Source organism: Rhipicephalus microplus, chromosome 6 (genome assembly GCF_043290135.1).
Source record: "Rhipicephalus microplus isolate Deutch F79 chromosome 6, USDA_Rmic, whole genome shotgun sequence".
Classification (NCBI taxonomy): domain Eukaryota; kingdom Metazoa; phylum Arthropoda; class Arachnida; order Ixodida; family Ixodidae; genus Rhipicephalus; species Rhipicephalus microplus.
Window position 1 is genome coordinate 197,560,121 of NC_134705.1, and position 22,293 is coordinate 197,582,413.

The window sequence follows — 22,293 nt, forward strand, 5'->3', positions numbered from 1 at the left end:
GTCAGGCTCGCACGGAGACCTGCGCTTTATGGGGGGGCATCTATCTGAGATTGAAGACACCGGAAGTTTCCCATAGTGCCATCGGGTCCTTGCTTTTTTTTCAACCTTTCCACTTCCTCCCCTCACAATCTGCTGTTTGGCTCTTTCCCGTCAACACCCACCGACCTTCGCTTTCTACGGACGTTTAGTTCAGGTGGGCCCTTGAATCCCCACTGTCATAGTACGGCAGGGACAAAATTTTTCCTTTTTTGTTGCGCCTCAACTTACCCTCGGGGTACAAGCGTTGAGCCCCCATCCCGTTACGGCGCAACCTACTCCCCTGCACGCCAGCCCTCTCGCCAGTTTCGCATGCTTTTCCTCGTGCCCACCGCGTGCATGCGAACTATAGAGATCTACGCCAACACCCTCCTCTAGGCGGCGATGCGGTTCCCGCTCCTCGCGCAAGCATACAAGTGTATGTCTGTGTGCATCCACCACGCCGAAGAAAAGCGCGTGTCGACGTACTTGCTCCATTTTTTTAAATACTTTTTTTCCCCATCTCTCTTTCATCTGTCGCACGTTTTCACAGACTACGTGTGAGAGAGACGGCCAATCACCGTGAAGTGCTCGACGAGCGGTGGCGCTGCGGGAGGTAGGGGTGCATCGAGGCACTCTAGAGGGGTGCGATACTGGGGCGAGGGGTCATTCGGAAAGGAGAGGAGGGTCACACGCATGTTTGGGGTCCGAGACCACCACCAGCATCCGACCCTCCGCTTCCGTCTCGCCTCTTTCTTTCTTTCTTTCTTTCTTTCTTTCTTTCTTTCTTTCTTTCTTTCTTTCTTTCTTTCTTTCTTTCTTTCTTTCTTTCTTTCTTTCTTTCTTTCTTTCTTTGTGTCCGAACGGTGCTTTACTGCGCATACTCTCTTTTCACCCATCTACGCGCCTGTCTTTCTCCTAGCTGACGCCGTGCCCGTAGGACCAGGGTTGGCGGTGATACGAAGAGAAGGAGGGAGGGAGGGAGGGAGGGAGGGAGGGGGTGTATGCATAAATGATGAACGCAATGCGGCCAGGGGTCATGTCGAGGTCATCTGTTCTGAAAAGAGCGGCACCGCGTTTTCTCTGTGCAGATTCCCTTATCTCTTCCATCTATGGCGCCCGTGGAGCACCGGCTTCCTTTGGTGCCTTTGTCAGCGCCGATGCAACGATGTCGCGGGGTGTTGATTCAGTGGCATCGCAAGGGCGATTCTTGGTATTCAAACCGAGAGGCTCCCGCTGTCGCGTCTTTGCTTTATTCGCGGATGTTTTGTGTCCAACCGATGTAGACAGGTACGGATACCTTGGTCCTATAGCAGCAGCCGGTGCCGAGAAGTTCGCTTTTTTTAAGCGTGTGCCGCAGTCGACGTAGTAAAGACCTCCTTGCGTACTTTGCAATAGGAACTCGGTAAAGCGAAGTTCCGACTGCGACATGATTACAGCTTGTTGAACGTGTCCCCAGCAGTTAGCCATGTAATAAACCAGTAGGTGAACTCTTGGGAATGTCAGCCCAAAGGAGCCGGCACACGGTGCACGCAACTTGAAAAATATGCCTTTTTTTTTCTGGAGATTCATTGACGGCTGCGTAGAGCTGCATCTCACAGAAAATACAGCTACCACGGAGAAGTTAAACGCAGAAGAGCCGCTCCACATCTGTTATTTTCATGTCTCAACCAAGGAATTTTTCCGAACCTCCTTGCTCTCAACACTACACAACACAACACTGTCGGCACATGCAGATTGGACATTTAATCAAAAACCAGCCCGACTACCGCTTGCGTTTTAAATAAAACCAAGCGGACATTAAAAGTCAATGCAGAACAAGAATAGGCAAGGAAACTAACATCTCCACCTCAAGCTGTGACACAATAAAAGAAAAGTCAAGAAAACTTTTCTTGACATTTATTTTACCGAGGCTCGGTAACCAAGTAAAAGGTGTCGGAAAGTTCAAATTTGTGACTCATATAGACACAGGGAATGGAAACAAACAAACAATTACGTGTCCCACGAATAATGGTAGACCAATTGATATATGGCGAAACGTACGTATTAGCCAAAACGAATAAACAACAGAATCTCGAGAAAGAAGTAGCGGGGAGGAGCCTGGCCGAGCACTATACCTCCATTTTTTTTTCGCTGCTTCGTCCCAGTTCTTTCTCGAGTCTTTGTTTCTTCGTTTGTGCCAATGCTAATATGTAACCCTTGTACTTTTGTTTTGTTTTGACGTGAACCAAATCACCTAGCAACAATTCTTACTCGATTTGCAGCCCCGCCGTGGTGGTCTAGTGGCTAAGCTACTCGGCTGCTAACCCGCAGGTCGCGGGATCGAATCCCGGCTGTGACGGCTGCTTTTCCGATGGAGGCGGAAATGTTGGAGGCCCGTGTGCTCAGATTTGGGTGCACATTAAAGAACCCCAGGTGGTCGAAATTTCCGGAGCCCTCCACTACGGCATCTCTCATAATCATATGGTTGTTTTGGGACGTTAAACCCCACGCATCACTCGATTGGCAGAGTCTTCATGCCTCAGATCGTGGCTGCGCTATCGAGTCAGTTCTAGGTCGCGTGCATGAGCAGTGTCTCTGCTTTGTTTCTAAACAACGCAGCTGTAAGCGAGCCCATCTTGGAGGCCAGAAGCGTGACATTCGACCACCTTACGGTGCGTGACCCTGAGGTCTTCGTGGGACACCATCAGACCTTCATCTCGTAGTGCAACCAGATCGGCAAGACCTTTCTTCCTTTTCTCTTCCGTCTCGACGCGGAAGGAGATTCGCAATGGAGCCTCCGCCACTATTTGACGGCGACGACGTCGCTGGAAAAGGACCCGATTCGTGAGGCGTTTGCGCCCACTAATGGTCTGTCTCGGCTGTGGCCTGTGGCGTATCTCGACCTCAGCGGAACGACGTGCGTTCTCTGGGGCCGGCCGACCCGGCGCATTGTCTGCTCTGCGCGGCGGTGTGTTGACGATGGCGCGGTGTCACGCCCTTTAAAACGACTTCTCGTTCCGGCCGTCTCGTGCGAGTGGTGGAAACGGAGCGCGTTGCCTCGAAGCGCGTGCATAGGACGCGTCAGCCACGTTCATTGACTGTTCTCGCGTCTTCGTTGTTATTTTGCGAAGATTCTAGTTACGCTATGCCGAACAAACTGAATGCAACGCCTCTGCGTAGGCGCGAGCAGTCAAGTCAGACCCGCGAACAAGGGCGTCGACCTTCTAAGGCGGAAGTCTTAGGCACCTCATCGAGCGTAAACATTCGCCGTTGGTGTTCACAGGAGCGATGCAAAACAATCACCACGTCATGACATTAACCATATCAGGTCATTGGAACGTCACATATCGCCATCATGATATAACTTTGGCGCCACATGGCGAGACGCCATCAAATAGCATCGCCACTTGGTCAAAGGTATGTAGATCACGGATGCTGTGCGAAAGCAGCTGACGCGCAGAAAGTTTGCGGTGCCTCCGATCTTTCAGGCAATGCAAAACAAATGAGGACAGAGCCCTCTCCGAGAGGGTTGAAAGACAAATCAATACATTGGCTGAGAAGGAGAGGTAGACAGGTTTCGTCCCCTATTAGCATATTCTTCAAAACTTCCAGTCTTCATTTGATCTTTCTTGAATTTATTCTCATGAATTATACTAATGGGTTATTTAAAAAGGCATATATTGCTAAATATTATGACAATATAAATAAATCCTTGTATACAGCAAGGCAATGGCCGATCCCCCATGGTGGATTGCGCCAGGTTAAAAGGGTCAATCAACCAACCAACCAACTTAGGATAATGCTTAAGGGATCCAGTGAGTTGGTCAATACAACTTGAATGAACGCATGCTATAAATATGACAGGCTCACCAAATGTTTGCAGTCACTTCGATGTACGGAAACGTTATTCGAAATAGTTGGCGATGGCCTAGACAAAAAACAATACAACACTACAGCCAAAATCGTTATCTACACTTACTGGTTGTTTGGGACGGTCATCCATATTCCTACAATGTGTATCCTACACAACTTTCATAAAATAGGAGTGTACCCAAAGAGGGTGCCTAAGCTATCTCAATGCTCAGAATTGAAGGGCCGCTCAAGGTCGATTCATCAGACCACTTGTCGTGAAATAACCGCGAAGTGCACTAAGGGCCTGCCTCTGCGTTTCAAGCGGTTGTTTATTTATTTTTGTATTTCTTGCTGCCTTTGTCACTGCCGATGTCTTGTTGTTGTTGTTGTCGTCGTCGTCCTCTTGCTACACAATCCGGCCCATGCCGCTTCAGAATTCACAGTGAAGGTCAAACATTGCTCGTGAGAAAGACGAGGTCCATAGAACTGTGGGGTCAAACAGTGACCTCCAAGGAGTTTATACACGCTCAATAGAGTCTCTTGGAATCTGGACCTCTATTAAGGGGTCTTCGTCAACATGCCCCTCATGCCACCACTGTGAAATGCTCCTGCCTTGACTTGTGTAAAACAGCCTTTTTTTTTTTCTGTGCTCAAAGAGCTTAGAAAGCTTGTAAATGTCATTTCGTATATGGCCGACGATCCCGTACCCTGAAAGAGGATTCTCAGAAGCACGCGCTTGTGCATCAAGGTCGACAACGCTTCGCCGCAGGCGCCGCAACACAGCCGATCTCGCGTTGCGCCTTCCACAGGCAACGCGAGACCTAAAAAGGAAACTCAGCGTGGGGATATGTGGACTGACGCTCGTGCTTCGACGCGCACGTTGATCTGCACAGCTTGTAGACGAGACAGGATGGGTGGCGACCACGAGAAGACGTGCATTGTTGTAGATGAGGCAACAAGGATCGCGACGAAGAGAGGACAGGCAACGTTCCGGAGCCCATAAGTGTGCATCTGTTGCTGTGGAAATCGTGAGTTTCGTTACCCGTTGACGAGCTGCGCACTGCACGCGGATAGTGTGGTTAACCTCCGCGTGTAGCTTTGTTTTGTATATATCTTCATCAATACAGATAACGATGCAACCAAACGCGCACACACGCTGACAATGTTGAGAACGCATTCGTGTTGACCTGTCGTTCTCACACAATATGAAAAAAAATCATTACATCGTAACCATACCTGCTTCGGAGACTTTTAAGCAGCAACAGAATCGTATAAGACATATATGTGGTAATTATAGTTCTATGCTCCTGGACGACACGGTGGTGAAATGACGTCCGCCGCACTATGCTGCCGGCAGGCGCCTGCTGCAGCGGATCTTTGCTTATCCACTGTATAATAAAACCATAAAAGGAACCGTGCTACACCCACCCCCTTCCACGCACGTGCAGACACAACTAAAGGGAACCATGCGCATGTATTTTGTCGACAGTTTTAAAAGTAAAAATCCTGGGTTATGTGCAATTTAATGCTGTAGATGAGGGCACCCCAACTCGTCTATGTGCGTCGTTGACACAACACGTGCAGCTACTCTTCAACGTATGTTTTAGCAAATAAAAAAAAAGAAAGAAAAACAAAAGAATAAAAATACTGTTCTTTGTGAGAAGCCTAAGATGACTCAAAAGTGAAAGTGATAACTTTTCGGATTGTCTTTTCAATAGATCGTATCGATACACCCACCCTCGAAATCTTTTGGCACCTAGTAGTTTTGCCCATCCTCCGAGAATGGAGGCGCGGGAATCTTTTCGCACCCCGTGTGCCTCTGGGATAGGCCCACCCGTGACCATTAAAGCTATGATGTCGTGTGATAATGTCACGATCTGATGCAACGTTGTGACGTCAAGGAGACGGCATGAATTTCGGGTAATCTGGGGTGCCACTACGTCATCATAGGGTGACGTCATCATGTGATTATAAGGGTCTTTTGCCTTTAGCCAAGTTCACGTGCATGGCCACTTACCGATTACCGAGTTTGATGAGGCAGTGTGAGGATTTCCCCTTAAAAAAAACGTGACATATTCACGAAGTGAATGGTGATGGGTTGGCGAAGCAGCGGGATCTTTCTGTGTCACCGTAAATCACCCGTGAAATTGACCACGCACGCATGCAAATTAGTAACAAAGTGGTGTAAGTTTATATACAAGGTTTATAGGTCCTAAATAATACGCTGTGTCAACTTGTGCATTTGATTTTGCCTTCAATATTAGTACTTTATGGCATCGCATCTAGCGTGAAGTAGGCAAAGACGAGGTCTGGGCACCTTCGCCTAATGGTTGCTATAGTTGTTTCCAGTCGTGCGAAATGCATCGCAGAACATATCGAGATGTAATATACTGCACCAGCCAGTCGTTGTCCGTGATCATCATCATCATCACCATCATAATCATCAACAACAACATCATCATTATCATCATAATGATCATCATCGTCATCATCAGTGTCATCGTCATTTTCCCAATCATCGTCAACAGCGTCGTCGTCAACGAGAAACGATGGTGGACATTGCCCTACCCTAAGGAGCTTCACCTCTAAAATTGTGCGAAGTGCCCTGCTTTCTGAAGAACAGTGGGCGACCTGTCCCCACGTGGGTGCGGCCCGCAGCCGACCCTCCCCCTTGAGGGGAATCGGCTCCTCAGGACATTTTGTAAATAAAGTTCATTGACTGACTGACTGACTGACTGACAGTGGACGAAGTGAATTTAAAGATTACGCCACTCCAGTGGGTGGCTGCGAGTCCCGAGAATGAGCGACGACGCCGTCGACGCGCGACGAGTTTGACGAGAGCGACACACCACAGGGGAGGACAGGCGCGAAGCCGTCGCACCGTCTAGATTTGTACTCCGGGTCCTCGACTGAGCTCTGCGGTCGACGGAGGCCTGAACCGCGTCGTGGCTGGCTGACGAAAGTGCAGCGACCCGCCCGCGCGTACGATACCACCGGAAGGGATGGGAGGACGCGAATCGCAAACAAAATGCTTCCGAGAAACGCTACACTCCCCCAATGCGTCGCGCTCACTCGTTTTTTGGACTGGGGACACAGAGCAGCTGCGACTAGACTTCACGGTTCCTAGTGCTAGGACGTAAAAATAGCGTAACGTGGCTGCGCTACAAACTCACTTGTTGCAACACCACCCGTTTCTCGTTACGGACACCGCGGGCTCCTCGCCAGTAACATCTTCAATTCACGCGGTGTCCTAAAGGAACTATAAGCGCAGCGCGGATATAGGCGAGAAAAGTACAGCAAAAGAAACTGCATGCGCCAGTGAAATCTTCTTGTCTTCTTTGTGCCTGCGCGGCAATTTGTTAAGTAAAAATGGACAGTATACAAGCGCTGCCTTACATGGTGTAGGCTTCGCTCTGTAATGGGAGTATTCCGCCTCGGTGGAACACTACTGGCTATGGTGCTCGAATGCTAACCCGAAGGGCGCGGCGGGTTCAATAACGGCCACGGCAGTCGCATTTCGACGGAGGTGAAATGGAGGAGACCCGTGTACTGAACGATGTCAGTGCCCCGTAAGAACACCAGATGGTCGAAATTTCTGAAGCCCTCCACTATACGGTGCCTATCATAATAATGTGGTGGTTTTTGGGGCGTTAAACAACAACAACAACAACAACAACAACAACAACAACAACAACAACAACAACAACAACGACGACGACGACGACGACGACGACGACGACGACGACGACAATAACGATAACGATGACGATAACGACGACAACGACAACAATAACGATGACGATAGCGACGACATTGACACAATAACGATATTACGATAACGACGACAATGAAAACAATAACGATAACGTCGACAACGACAGCAATGACGATAACGATAACGACGACAACGACAGCAATAACGATAACGATAACGATGACAACGACGACAACAACAACAACGATAATAATGACAACAACAACGACAACAATAATAACAATGACAGTAACAATGACAATAATAATGTTAAGCGAGCATCTTTCCTATCCACATCGTTTCTTCCCGTAGTGTTATTCGTGCGACGTCGGTATGATGCGTCAACTTGCTCTGCAGCCAACGCATCTCTTCTACCACATACCGTTGAACTGTGTCCTACCCGCTGTGGCGCTCGAATTACTTGCGTGGACACCGAGCAGTCCTTGAGGGTTCAATACCTTGAGAACCTAAAGCACAGCGCCGCTGTCATTCCTGAATCAAACTCCGCGTGGGAACCCGACCGATTGTACTGTCTCCGTCCACATATATAGGCTGCTGTTGTGCGAGCTCGAAGCCTTGAACCAAAGTGGCACCGGTGCGCGTCGGTTTGACGGTGAAATCAGCGAACCACGTGACTAATGGGACACAACGCGAAACACTTCGCGCGCCCCTTGACCCTAATGTGGAGTGTGTGGAGCTGATCGACGAGAAAGACATTGACCCGCTTTCGGCGTGTAGTTTACAGGGTTCACATCACGGCACCGGTGTTCAATTATGGGTCAGAGGTCGGCAACCTCATGTGACGATTGCCGGGCGATCAAGAGCCCGTTGTTTTTCGATTAGGGGATCGCTAGAATGACCTACGTTTAGGAGCAGAGGAAGTTCACGTTGCAACAGGCATGACGTGGTAAACATTGAGAGGTATCTCCTGCGAACGGAGGTCAGCAGCGATCAAGAAAATTGAAGTGATGATTCTACGAGGGGGACCTGACATTCGCCCATAGCGAAGATAAATATCATTATGAGAATGTTGAAGGCTGGACAGAGAAGCTACTTTGTCGCCTTCAGTTAGGATGTTCCATCGGGAAGCCACGTATAAAGTTCATTCGAATGACTGGCAGCATGACATGCGATGTTTGCGGGACCAAAGAAAGCATCGGCCACTTTCGGTGCGACCACTTTCGGTCCGATTTTGCCATGAAGGGACGAGCACTTTCCAACATACTGGAACGACTGGATGATCGGCCACTTTCCATGAAAGTGCTGCCACAGCACCGTCCATATCATCTCGACGGCCCACAAGTCTGTGAAGGCTTGAGCGAACACCTCTGACTTCTGCTGCAGTACCACGTGTTTCAGTGAATTAACGGCCCCTCTTTTTGTATTTTTTCTTTCCTTTTCTCGTTTTTCTACTTCTTTTTCTTATCCCCCCGTATAAGGTAGCCAGCCGGAAGCTTTGCTGGTTACCCTCTCTGCCTTCTGCCTTTCCGTCGCCTTCCTCACTCTCAGAATGTTGGTCATACTAGTCATGTGCGTCAGCGGAATATTGTCCTGGGGACGTTAAGTCACGTACGTTGCATCGCGGAAGTAAAAAAAAAAAAAGAAACGTGGTGGGGGGGAGGGCAACGCCGGCGTGGCAAGTGTTCCCCTTGTGCATCCCCTCGCTCGTTTCGAACACCCATGTAACTAGCTAATTATTATTTTTATGCAAAAAAAGTTCCGCAGCCTGTTGATCTGTAACAGTTGAAGGCGAGAGGTTGCGGCGCACTTGGTAATTTAATAAATTATGTAATCGTGTGGACAAAACTTCTTTGAGAGCGTTGCGAGCCACAGTATAAAGGCATGCATTACTCTGATGGTCTCAATAGATTTCATTACTCTCCCATGAATCATCGGAATCCGGACATCATCATGACGTTACACATTGCGATAATATGTGACGTCACATTCGCACATGACAATGGGACGTCAATTATTACATACGTCCAGGTTATTTTTTTTTGCCACTTCATTCGCTTGCAATGTTTTGGTAGGGGAACTCGTAACAAAAACACCAATGCTCTCAGCTAAAAAAAAAAAAATACGGCAGCCCTTTGTATCTCATGAGAAAAAGTCTTATACGATTCTTGATAAGGCCACTTGACCCTTCCAGCAGCATCACAATTAAATGAATTTAGGCGGACCAAGAGCTTCGAAAGAAAGTTATTCGCAAAAGGGCTAATGGAACAAGTTCGACTGCCGTACGTAACAGATCGCTTAATCTCGTGGTATTCGCATAGTAAACATGCGTCATTCCTGCGCAATGGCTTCTGATTCTATTGTCTGACGCATAGCAATAGTTTCATTTCCATAGAACTGTTCACTTCCGGTACGTTAACGCAGGCCTGCACTGCGGCTCCACGTTCCATTTTAGAACTTCCGGCTTTGTTCCGATTCCTTTTCGTGCTTAAGTTTTACGCTAAGGGTCATTTCCCTCTCAAAGGAAGAAAAACACGACACCGTCGATCGATTTCGTTAAAGACACGCTTAAAAATATCTCCCGGCCATCAACAACTGTAGCCGCGAGTCGAACCCGATACATTGGGGTCAGCTTCGAAGTCGTTTGCAGCACGACTTTCAACCTGCTTCCGCAGTACCCGCGTTTATTATTGTTTTTTTTAAGTTCTTTTTTTTTTTCACGCGGCCCGTTTCCCGGGAAGAATTCACGGCATACGATCGCCGACAGAGAATGGCTGCGGGGAAACGCTGTCCGCGATATCAATCGGATTCCCTTTCAGCGTTCCTCCTCCGAATGCAACTACCGAAGAAGAAAGAAACAGCGGTCCAAATCGCGTGCGCAGAGGACAAGTCCGCCACCTCCGCCCGTCTATGAAGAGCCCAGCAGCGGCGAGCGGAGTGGTTCTTAAGAGAAAGGAAGAGAAAAGTGAGCCCCGTTATTGTCTGCTTCAGTGAGCGACACCGCCACAGAGCTCACAAAGGGAAGGGGGTAAGGAGGGATAAAAGGGTAGAGGTAAAGGTATAGGAAAGAGGAAGAAGAAGCAACAACAAACTGAGGGGATAGGAGAGACAGGAAAGATGGAAGAACGGTCACTGGAGTCCGAGGACGGGGTACACTTGCGAGAGATGTTGTCGGCGTCTGTAGATGGCGTAGAGCAGGTCCAGTAGGTCAGAGCTGCGCTGTCACCGAAGACAGCCGGCGACAGGAGGTGACGTAGGGCCAGCCCAGTCGGCCAGAGCTACGATGACGCCGAAGGTCGCGAGCGCGCGGAGCGCGCGGGCGCACAACCGGTCGGCACGAAATCCAGGGAGCGTCTCCAGCAGCGGCGAGCGCTTCCGCACGCAGGCAGATCGCCCGCATTTACAACAACGGCACTTTGCGCCGACAATGACGCAGCTGAATGAAGCGACGGGCCCACTCCCTCCCTCCCGCGATGGGACCCTTCTCCGACGGGACCTATCCTCCTCTCCACTTCGCCCCGCAGCCGTCTTCGTGTTACGCTTTGCTTGGCTTCTTTTGCAGCCTCTCTTTCTCCCCTCCGCATGGGGGTTGATGATGTGAGGACGCGTACAGCGGCCGGGCGCGCGCTGAGCCACTTCGCGCTGAGCCCGCCGTCGTGAGCGAACGTCGACGCTTCTCGTGCTGCTTCCGAGTCTGGAGCTCGCGCTTGTTGGGGCACAGCGTAAGTGCAATAGCGCACACTCTACAAGGACGGGGCAAGTAAGACGACACGGCCTTGCTTACTCTTGAGTACCGTTTGTGGACCGATATCAGAAAGCGGCGGTGCATTCATTTTTCTACCTCTGGCATGCCTCAGTCCGTTCTGGCTTACAGCCGCGTGCCAGTCGCCACTCGATGACAAGAGAGGACGCCGAGGAACCGTGATCTTGGTTCGGGAAGTGGACAGGGGCCGAGCTGTGTGCCTGTGCGTGCGTGCGTGTTTGTTCTACAGCCGGCCATCGTTCTCTGCAGACGTCATTCGGAACGTGTCCCTGCTCTCCGCGTCCTTGCACTGCCGGTTCTGCATCCTCTTCAGGACATCGCCGTTCGCGGCCCTACATTTCGCCTGTCTTCGGCGTTCGTCGACGCAATGAGGATGTACTCTGGATGTCGGCGCACTGAGGCTTTGGTGGTGGTTTGGTGACGGTGCGAGAAAGTGCAGTAATTCCAGATATTCATAGCACGTGTCCCTATTTTCCTTTGTGTGGTGAAAATGTGTTTTCGTCAAGAGACAAGCGTGCTCGCGTTTGTGAAAATGGTGTCGTGGAAGAACCGCGCTGGATACGTTTCTTGTGAGTCTGCGGAATCGTGTGGAGTATGAAAACGTCGGTGTGGTCGGAGGGTGAATCGTTCATGAAATCCTGTCGCCTGCTACGAGGAGTTTCAATTATATCTGAGGACGCACCGTCACTCCGGTACGTGCACCACGTTTCAAGTTCTCTTGGATGTAAAAGAATTCGCGATAAAAGAAGGTAATAACCAGCTCCGTTTTGAGGACACTGGTAAAACAGCGAAGCTGGTGGCTTTCCCTTAATCTGGATATCACATGCATGTGTTTGGAAGCCTTTCAGATATGTTGTGTCGCTGTTCTTTGTTTAACACTCATTGTTAAGCTTTGAGGTGCTAGTATAGTCACCATATTTAATTACCGCGGAATATCACGTGACAGTGGTGTGGCTAAGCTAACGCACACTCGACTTATTGTGCGAACTGCCGCTTTTCTTCTCGGTGTTAGGGGAAGTTGTGTGCAGTGGAACTTGCCCGATTTATGTGGCGCATACCTATTTATGATGGCCGCTAGCGTTACCACAAATCTTGGATATGAAAGCCTAGACTAAAATAGCTTAGCCGTTAAAAAAAAAGGTAGAGAGATTGAGAGAGGGAGAGAGAGACAAGCTATCAAGAGAGGGCGTGGGGGTACGCGTTTGTCCCCATTGTTGTGCCTCGCCCAAGTTCCACGTGGTCTTCGCGGCCTGCTGGCACCTGGCAGCTGTTGATGAGTCAACCCTGCACCGGGACGGCGACGGACGCGGACAATCGGGAAAAACCACGTCGCCGGCTCCTCTTGACACAAAAGTCGTTGGCCAAGCTTTTGTCAGCCGCCGAGAGCAACACTCCGAAGCAGCGTCGACCCAGCAGCTGTACGGGGTATTCTGCCTTGCTTGAGTCAACCTGGCTGCATCAGGGAGCGACTTTGCGCATGGGATTCCACGTTGTTGTGATCGGCCCCCATGTCTGGGCGCCGCTTGGACGCGTGGAATGGTTCCGGCTTCGCAGCGCGTCCTGAGACGTCCAGAATCGGCAACAACACCGCAGTAGTACTGCGAATTCCTTGGAGTCGTCGGCTCGTCTTGCCAAAAAGCCCTTTGGGCACGCACGACCGACAGATTACCGGGGGGGGGGGGGCTGTTCGCTGTCTGGGCTGCCTAGAGGGAGTGGTCATTGCTTGGGTCGTCAACATTCAGCGGACAATGAGCCGAGCGCTTTGTATTCATCTTCGGGGACATTCCTCACGTTCCATGGCGCCTTTCCCGAGCGATGTTTCCTCGAGGAGTCATCTCGGCGCGTCCGACTCCCCGTTCTCGCACTGTGCCAGTGGTGTCGTGTATTGTGTGTGTTACACCCTCGCCGGGCAGCGAACTGGGCGGGCCTCTCCTCCCTTCCCAGGTTGGGAAGGAGGCGGTGTGACTTTCTCTCTTCGGGGGCATAAAAACGCGAGCGCAAGACGCTCGGAGGGAGAGCTTCCTTCCATCATCTAGTATGATGCTTACTCCATGTAACACGCTACCTTCAACATCATGTAAAATAGTGTAAATAAATCGTTCAAGTTATCAGCTCCGGCTCCTCGGCCCGTCTTCGCCCTGACCCTTGGATGGCTCAAGGCCCGACAAATTCCCCCAGTCACGACAGTGGATGGCAGCGGTGAGATGATCTGCGCAGGAATTCGACTCCGGCTTGGTGAGTGCACGACCTTTTCTCCTTGAGAGTTGCCAGGCTTAAATTAGTTCTTCCTGGTAACAAGAGTGTTGGAAGCCTGTTCACGGGAACCTTGCTTCAACGCTTTCCCTTGAGAAACTTGTCGGCAGAAAAGTAGCAGCCATGGCTTGGAGAAAGTTGCACAGATCGGACCTAGACGTGATATGCGGGGAATTCGGGATTGATTGCGGGAAACATCTTAAAAAGGCGGAAGTCATCAGGGCTATGGAGGCAAGCAGAGATGACGAGGAGATCGTGGAGTTGTGGGAGGATATAAAAAAAAAAGGGAAGATCAGGAGCGCGAGCGCCATAAAGAAGAGCAGGAACGCGTGCGCGAGCGCAAGCACGAACTGGATAAGAAGCGCCTAGACTTAGAAATAGCTCGGGCAACTACCTCAGGAGGCGCAACACTCAATGCTCCAGTAAGCAAGGCACCAAAAATAAAAGACCTCCTGAATCCTTTTAAGATGGGAGAGGATATCGGGTTATTTTTGGTCAATTTTGAGAGAAGTTGCGAAGGCAAGTTTGAGCGTGAGTTATGGGCACAAATGCTCTTGACCGTGCTTCCATGCGAGGCAGCGGATGTACTGGCTCGTTTGCCGCGAGATGAGGCGAATGACTACGATATTGTAAAGCGTGCGCTACTAAAGAGGTATCGGCTGTCTGCTGAAGCTTTCCGACGACGTTTCAGAAATAGTAGCAAACGTAGCAGTGAATCATTTGCCGATTTTGCATACAGTCTGAGGTGCAATCTCACCGAGTGGCTTAAGGGCGAGGGAGCTTTTGGAGACCATGACAAGGTAGTCGAGTTGATTTGCACGGAGCAATTCCTGAACGTTCTAAGTGACGAAGCACGCTTATGGGTATTAGATCAGCCCGGGGAAAAGAATTTGGAGCGTACCGCAGAACTGGCTGAAGAGTACACCATGAGGCGTGAGGAAATAAGAGAGCGCAACAAACCCGCAAAGAAACCATACCGTGAGAATTCTAAGCAGTCTGAGCGCAACAGTTATGCCCCTATTGCACCAGGAGGGACGAATGAAAAAGACACGCACGGGGAATCGACCATGAGTGGACGCGCTGGCAAAGAGAAAGAACAGGATAAGAATCGCGACAGAGCATTTGAGGCAAAGAAACCCATTGTGTGCTATCGATGTAATGAACCGGGGCACTTAGCAGTGGGTTGCCGTAAGGAAAAACTCGTTTTCTCCCTTTTTAACCATACTGATGAGAACATGAGGTTACTTGAACCGTACTTAAGAGAGATGACTGTCAATGGGCAAAATTGCCGGGTTCTACGCGATTCTGCGGCCACTATGGATGTAATACACCCATCTTACGTGCCCGCGGATGGGTTCACCGGAGACTGCGCGTGGATCAGACAGGTAGCGCAGGAAGACAGTGTGTGTCTGCCAGTGGCCAAAGTCCTCATCAAGGGTCCCTTCGGAGAACTGGAAACAGAGGCTGCCGTGTCACAAAGTTTGCCGAAGCAGTACGGTTACCTTTTTTCTAACCACTCGGAGGACCTGTTAAGAAAGAAAGGTCTGAGCTTTGGAGAACACACTGTACATGCTCTAACGCGGTCTAAGGCAAAGGAGATCGCAAAGGAGCTCGGCAGTTCCCAAAATAGAGAGGCACAGGCCCCCGACGAAACAAGGGCAGACGCGAATCAGGAAAACGTCCCGAGCGATGGCGAAAGCAGCTTTAAGAGTTCCAGTGAGGCCAGCGAGGAAGTTAACCTTCTTTCCGTGCTACCTTGCATGGGCGGGTTCTTGGAGCTATCGAAAGTAAGCCCGGAGGTTATCGCTGCGGAACAGGCCGAGGATAAAACGCTGCAAAAGTTGAGCGATAGGGTGGAGGAGGGGTTGGCGCGGAAGAACGTCTTTTTGCACCGCCGCGCCGGAATTTTGTACCGTCAGTACAAAGACTCGAAGGGGGTGCACTATGATCAATTAGTGGTTCCACAGAAATACCGAGCCAAAGTACTGGAGCTGTGTCACGGTGGCGGGTGGTCGGGCCATCTTGGCAAAAAGAAAACGAAGACTCGTCTACTTAGGGAGTTTTATTGGCCCAATTGTTTCAAGGATACCGAGAGGTATGTGCAATCCTGCGATGTGTGCCAAAGAATAGGCAAAGCACACGACCAGCAGAAAGCGCCCTTAAAGTTGGTGCCACTCATTAGTGAACCTTTCCGCCGCCTTGTCGTGGACGTTGTGGGCCCCCTGCCTGTGACAAAGTCAGGGTACCGCTACATCTTAACCTTGATATGTCCTGCCACAAAATTCCCGGAGGCGGTTCCCTTGAAGGAGCAGTCATCTGTAGAAATAGTGGATGCTTTGCTTTCAGTGTTTTCGAGAGTAGGCTTCCCGTCAGAGTTACAGAGCGACCAGGGCAGTGTGTTTACTAGCGCACTAACTACCACATTCTTGGAGAGGTGTGGCATTAGGATAATACACAGTTCCGTCAGACATCCTCAGAGCAATTCAGTAGAAGCATGGCACTCGGTTCTCAAAAGGGTATTACGGGCATTGTGCTACGAGAATCGGAAAGATTGGGAAGCATGCTTGCCAGCCACCATGTTTGCCCTGAGGTCTGTGCCGCACGAGGCCACCGGCTTTAGTCCCGCTGAGCTAGTATATGGGAGATCTCTAAGGACCCCACTTCGCATGCTGCGAGAATCTTGGGAAGGGAGGGGTGAGGATCCCACTGTGATCGAGTATGTGTTGGGCTTACTCGGGCGACTTCAGACCTGCAGAGAACTCGTTGAGGCGAACATGACAATGGCGCAGCTTAAAGCAAAACGTCTGTACGATAAGAACGCACGTCAACGTTCGTTTTCAGAAGGAGATCAGGTGATGCTTTTAGCATCATCTAAAGCGAACAAGCTCGCGGTTCAGTGGGAGGGCCCTGCGAAGGTTATGCAGAAGTTGTCGGACACCAATTATGTGGTCAAACTACCGGGAAGGCGGAAAGAGGTAAAGATTTACCATTCAAACTTGATGAAACCTTACCACCAGCGGTCAGCAGTAGTTCAACTCGCGCTTAACGTTCCGGAAGAATTAGAGACAGATTTTCCTTTTCCCGGGCAGGCTTCTGATTCTCAGTCCCTCGACATCTTGCTAGACACGGTCACCAGTAACTCGAATTTGAATGCAGAACAGAAAAGAGAACTGGAGAACCTACTGCGCGAGTTTGAGGGAGCTTTCGTCGACCGGCCAGGAAGAACCGATTTAGTTGAGCACGACATTGAACTAACTTCTAATGAACCCATTCTTTCACGGCCTTATCGCGTATCACCCAGGCAAAGGGAAATTCTCGCACGCGAGATTCAAAGAATGTTGGAAATTGGTGTCATCGTCCCGTCGGAGAGTGAGTACACCTCCCCTCTAATACTGGTGGAAGCACCCGGGAAGGAACCGAGACCCTGCATCGATTATCGGAAACTGAATGCCGTCACGCGAGACCAGCTGTACCCTATTCCCAACGTAGAGGAGAGAGTGGAAACTGTTAGCAGGGCTCAGTACGTCTCCACGCTAGACCTCACACGCGGCTACTGGCAGGTGCCTATGACCGAACGAGCCAGTAAATACGCAGCGTTTATCTCCCCCTTGGGCACTTTCCGACCCCTGGTCATGAGTTTTGGGCTCAAAAACGCGCCCTTTTGCTTTTCACGGCTCATGGATCGTGTGCTGGCGGGAGCAGAGAACTACGCTGTTCCTTATCTAGATGATATTGCAGTGTTTTCGGACAGCTGGGAAAAACACCTGAGCCACTTGCGGGACGTCTTGACGCGCTTAAGGAACGCGGGCCTCACTGTTAAAGCAGAAAAGTGTCAATTGGGACAGGCGGAAGTAGAGTATCTAGGGCACATTGTTGGGCGAGGATGCCGGCGGCCCCACGAGGTAAAACTTGCCGCCATCGAGAACTATCCCCGACCTGTCACTAAAACTGATATCAGGGCCTTTCTAGGCCTCACTGGATATTACCAACACTATATCCCCAAATATTCACAGATCGCCAGTCCTCTGACCGACAGTTTAAGGAAGGGAGAGCCCGTTAAAGTCCAGTGGGACGAGTTAAGGGAAAGTTCGTTCCAGGCTTTGAAAGCAGCACTGACGTCTCAACCGATTTTACGAGCTCCGGATTATAACCGACCTTTTGTACTTCAGTGCGACGCTAGTGAAAGGGGTCTTGGGGCTGTTCTGAGTCAGCGAGATGAAAGTAGAGAGGAGCACCCCGTGCTTTTCATTAGTCGTAAGCTTTCCACACGTGAGGAGGCTTATAGCACCTCAGAGAAAGAGTGTGCATGCTTAGTGTGGGCTATTTACAAGCTTCGGTGCTACTTGGCCGGCTCGCCCTTTCTTGTCGAGACAGATCACTGTCCCTTGTCATGGCTTCGGAATATGTCGCCTAAAAATGGCCGCCTACTGAGATGGAGTTTGGCACTGCAAGAACATAATTTTGAGATCCGCTACAAAAAGGGGCGGGATAATGGAAATGCTGATGCTCTCAGCCGAGGCTTCCTGTGATAAGGAGCAAGCGCATTCCGATTGAGTTACGACAGCCCGGGTTTTTTTATTTTGTTATGTCATTCCGTGTATCTTTTCGTTTTGGATTTTTTTTAACCTTTACTGCATGGTGAACCTGTTACTTAGTCTGCCTGCCACGGCCAGACGTTGAGAAAGGGATATAATTTGTTAGTTGAGTTTCCCGACCTTCTCACTTCTCACTCGCCATTTGCCTCAAGGCTATGCGACTTGCGGCTTGAGTGCAATTTATTTAAGGTAAATTCTTCAAAACTTTAGGAGCGTTGCCATATTGCTTTGTTTGGGGACGTTCCAGGCAACGTTCTAGTGTGGCTGCTTTTATGCCGACAACGGGCTAAGAGTTCAGTAGCCTGGCATATCTCGGGAGGGGTGGTGTACCGCCTTGTCGCTGCTTGGGTACTGTGCGGATTTGATCACTAATGTCAGTCCCAGCCTTCGACCTGCGGGGGCCCCTTCGACGGAGAGTACTACTTACGGACCTGCTGACCCCACTTGAGCGAGAGAGAAAACCTGAGCCGCAGCCGTTCCAGAGCTGCTGCGCTGCCAGGCCTCTTCAAGGTGCAGCGTTGGGCTGCCCCTCTACGAGTCCTTTTTCCCGGCGGCGGACGAGCTGTTGTGATCGGCCCCCATGTCTGGGCGCCGCTTGGACGCGTGGAATGGTTCCGGCTTCGCAGCGCGTCCTGAGACGTCCAGAATCGGCAACAACACCGCAGTAGTACTGCGAATTCCTTGGAGTCGTCGGCTCGTCTTGCCAAAAAGCCCTTTGGGCACGCACGACCGACAGATTACCGGGGGGGGGGGGCTGTTCGCTGTCTGGGCTGCCTAGAGGGAGTGGTCATTGCTTGGGTCGTCAACATTCAGCGGACAATGAGCCGAGCGCTTTGTATTCATCTTCGGGGACATTCCTCACGTTCCATGGCGCCTTTCCCGAGCGATGTTTCCTCGAGGAGTCATCTCGGCGCGTCCGACTCCCCGTTCTCGCACTGTGCCAGTGGTGTCGTGTATTGTGTGTGTTACACCCTCGCCGGGCAGCGAACTGGGCGGGCCTCTCCTCCCTTCCCAGGTTGGGAAGGAGGCGGTGTGACTTTCTCTCTTCGGGGGCATAAAAACGCGAGCGCAAGACGCTCGGAGGGAGAGCTTCCTTCCATCATCTAGTATGATGCTTACTCCATTTAACACGCTACCTTCAACATCATGTAAAATAGTGTAAATAAATCGTTCAAGTTATCAGCTCCGGCTCCTCGGCCCGTCTTCGCCCTGACCCTTGGATGGCTCAAGGCCCGACAAATTCCCCCAGTCACGACAACGTCATCTCACTGTGGTGCCACGCTGGCGCGTGGGGTCTCCCTCACCAAACAGCGAACTGGGCATGCCTTGCCCCCTTTCCTAGGTTCAGAGGGAGGCGGTGTTTGGCTTTCCCTCTTCGGGGACGGAGAGGAAGACGACGATCTCATTGGAGTATCCTGCGCATAAATTTTCTTTGCAAGGGATCTTGGGAAGGCGGACGATGTATAAAAACGCTAGCGCAGAGGCGCTCGGGGGTGATTCTCTTTTCACGTTGTACCACGCTACCATGTAAATACTGTATATAAACATTTTTTTCTCCTTCTCCGGCTTCTCTACTCGTCCTCTCCGGGGACTCGGATGGCCCGAGTCCGCACCACGCTACCCAAAGGCGCAACAGTGGCTGGCAGCTTATGGGATTCGCCTGCGTCGGCTGCATCGAAGTGGTGAGTGCCGCGTGTTTGCTCTTCTTTTCGCCAGACTCGTTAGCGCAGATGGTCGGTAACGTGGTAGGGTGATTTTGGTAAATTTTGATTCGCAGACCAAGAATTGGGTGGCTCGTGGGCAAAATTACCTTAGAAGAGAAACGGTGTGCATATCTAAGATGGAGAAGTTTAAGGTCCAAGAACTCCTCGAAATTTGTCAGGAGCTGAATATTTCGGTCGGCTCGGTTAAAAGAAAACAACAAATTTTGGAGCACTTGGGAAAAGAGGAAGTGAGTTTAGAAGAGGCCATTGAGGCCAGAGAAACCATTTTGGCAAAGAAAGAGGAGCGTGAGCGCTTAGCCCGTGAACAGAGAGAGGAGGAAATAAGGAGGGATCGCGAGGATAAAGAACATGAAATCCGTCTGAAAGAACTGGAGCTTCGTATGTCCGTGGGAAATCGAAATTCAGGGGGTGGAGAATCAAAGATAAAGGATCTAATCCACACCTTCAAGGCGGGTGACGACATTGCATTATACCTCGTGCATTTTGAGCGAGCATGCGAAAATGCAGGGTTTAGTAGGGAGACTTGGCCACAAAAACTGATATGCGTACTACCAGGCGAAGTGTCCGATGTTATCGCAAGAATGAATAAAGAGGACTCCGAGGTGTATGACAGGGTAAAGGCTGCATTGCTACGAAAATGTCGCCTATCGACAGAGGCTTTCCGCCTGCGGTTCAGGCACTCTAAGAGGGGCAACGAATCTCATTCAGACTATGCCTACCAAATTAGAGCCAACTTTGAAGAGTGGCTCAAAAGCGCGCAAGTCTATGGCAACCATGACAAGGTCATTGAGTTGATGGTACTTGAGCAGTTTTACCGGGGAATTCCCGAGGAGGTAAGGCTTTGGGTGCAGGATAGGATGAAAGACGTAGACATGAACAGGGCAGCAGAACTCGCCGAAGATTACTGCTCACGCCGTAGTCTCCGCAGTACACCACGAACTTCGGAAAAAAATGAAAAGGTAGAAAGCTGGTCGGGAAACCAGGGACGCAAGAGGTTTGCAAGAAATAACTGGAAACCCGAGAATTCCAAGTTATTAGACAGTCAGCAGGGAAAGGACAGTGAGGGGACTAAGGCGGCACCTTCATCAGGTTCAAAGGCGCCTGGTGACATAGCGCATGCGTTAGAAGCGCGGAAGCCAGTTGTTTGCTACAGCTGCGGAGAAAAGGGCCACATGGCCAGGAGCTGTAAGAGGCACATGGCATTTGCCACAATTCAGGAGTCAGAGGATAGCTTAAAGCTGTTGAAGCCTTACATGAGGACACTCTCAGTGAACGGCCGAATGTGTAGGGTATTGAGGGACTCGGCGGCCACAATGGATGTAGCGCATCCAAGTTGCGTATCTTCCGAAGACTATATAGGAGAGTGTGCCTGGATTCGGCAGGTGGCAGAAAAGCAAAGCGTCTGCCTACCGATAGCGAGGGTTGTAATCGAGGGCCCTTTCGGCCAATTGTGTACGGAAGCAGCAATTTCAGCCAACCTTCCGGAGCACTTCCCTTACCTATTTTCAAATAAGTCTGAGGAAATGTTAAAAACACGTGGAGAATCATTTGCCACCGAAATAGCTTGCATGGCCCTTACCCGTTCGAAGGCGCGCGAGCTGACGCAACAGCTGAGCAGCTCACCCTCTGGGGAACAGACGTCCGAGGGCAGTGTAGGAAAACCTGAGGTAGTTGCGACGGAAAATGAGTCTGCCATGCGAGTTGTCGAGACGGAAACTGGGGCTATGGTCGACAACAGCGAGGAAATATCTCTAACGCCCGAAAACGAGGACTTGGTGACAGGCTCGGTGTTAACACCCGCGTCCACCAGTTGGTGTCAGCTAGCCAGAACCGACCGTGCAACGCTAGTGGTCGATCAAAAGGCGGATCTCGCACTCTCTATACTGCTAGATGCCATACATAAGGAAGGTAACTCTAGGAAGAACGTTTCGTTCTACACCCAAAACGAGGTGTTGCATCGCAGGTATGAGAACGCTAAAGGGCGGGTCTACAACCAAGTGGTAGTTCCACTAAAATACCGGCGGAACATTCTCGACCTGGCCCACAGCAACGCCTGGGCGGGCCACTTAGGTATAAAGAAAACGAAAGCTAAGCTGGCTCAGGAGTTCTACTGGCCCGGGTGCTGGAAGGATGTAGAGATGTTTGTCCGTGAATGCGACACCTGTCAGCGGATAGGAAAATCAACAGACAAATGGAAGGCACCAATGAAACTAGTGCCAATAGTCACAGAACCCTTCCGTCGGCTCGTGATTGACATCGTGGGGCCTCTGCCTCCATCTAAATCAGGATATCGGTACGTCCTGACCGCGCTGTGCGTTGCCACCAAGTTCCCGGAGGCAATCGCACTGAAAGAGTTGAGTTCAGTATGCGTGGTGGACGCATTGTTGTCTATTTTTT

The 22,293-nt window shown here is 50.6% G+C and overlaps 1 protein-coding gene across 2 annotated transcripts in view; it reads left to right on the plus strand.

Annotated features, from left to right (window-relative positions):
• LOC119168211 (uncharacterized) overlaps positions 1–22,293 on the plus strand; it is a 500,388-nt gene that overhangs the window by 21,164 nt on the left and 456,931 nt on the right. The window contains exon 1 of one of the 2 annotated variants that reach the window (XM_075867475.1): positions 11,238–12,016. The exons of the other annotated variant lie outside the window; for it this stretch is intronic. The gene's annotated coding sequence lies outside the window, so the exon portion shown is untranslated. Of the gene's footprint in view, positions 1–11,237; positions 12,017–22,293 lie in introns of those variants that run through there. 2 annotated transcript variants of the gene reach the window in all.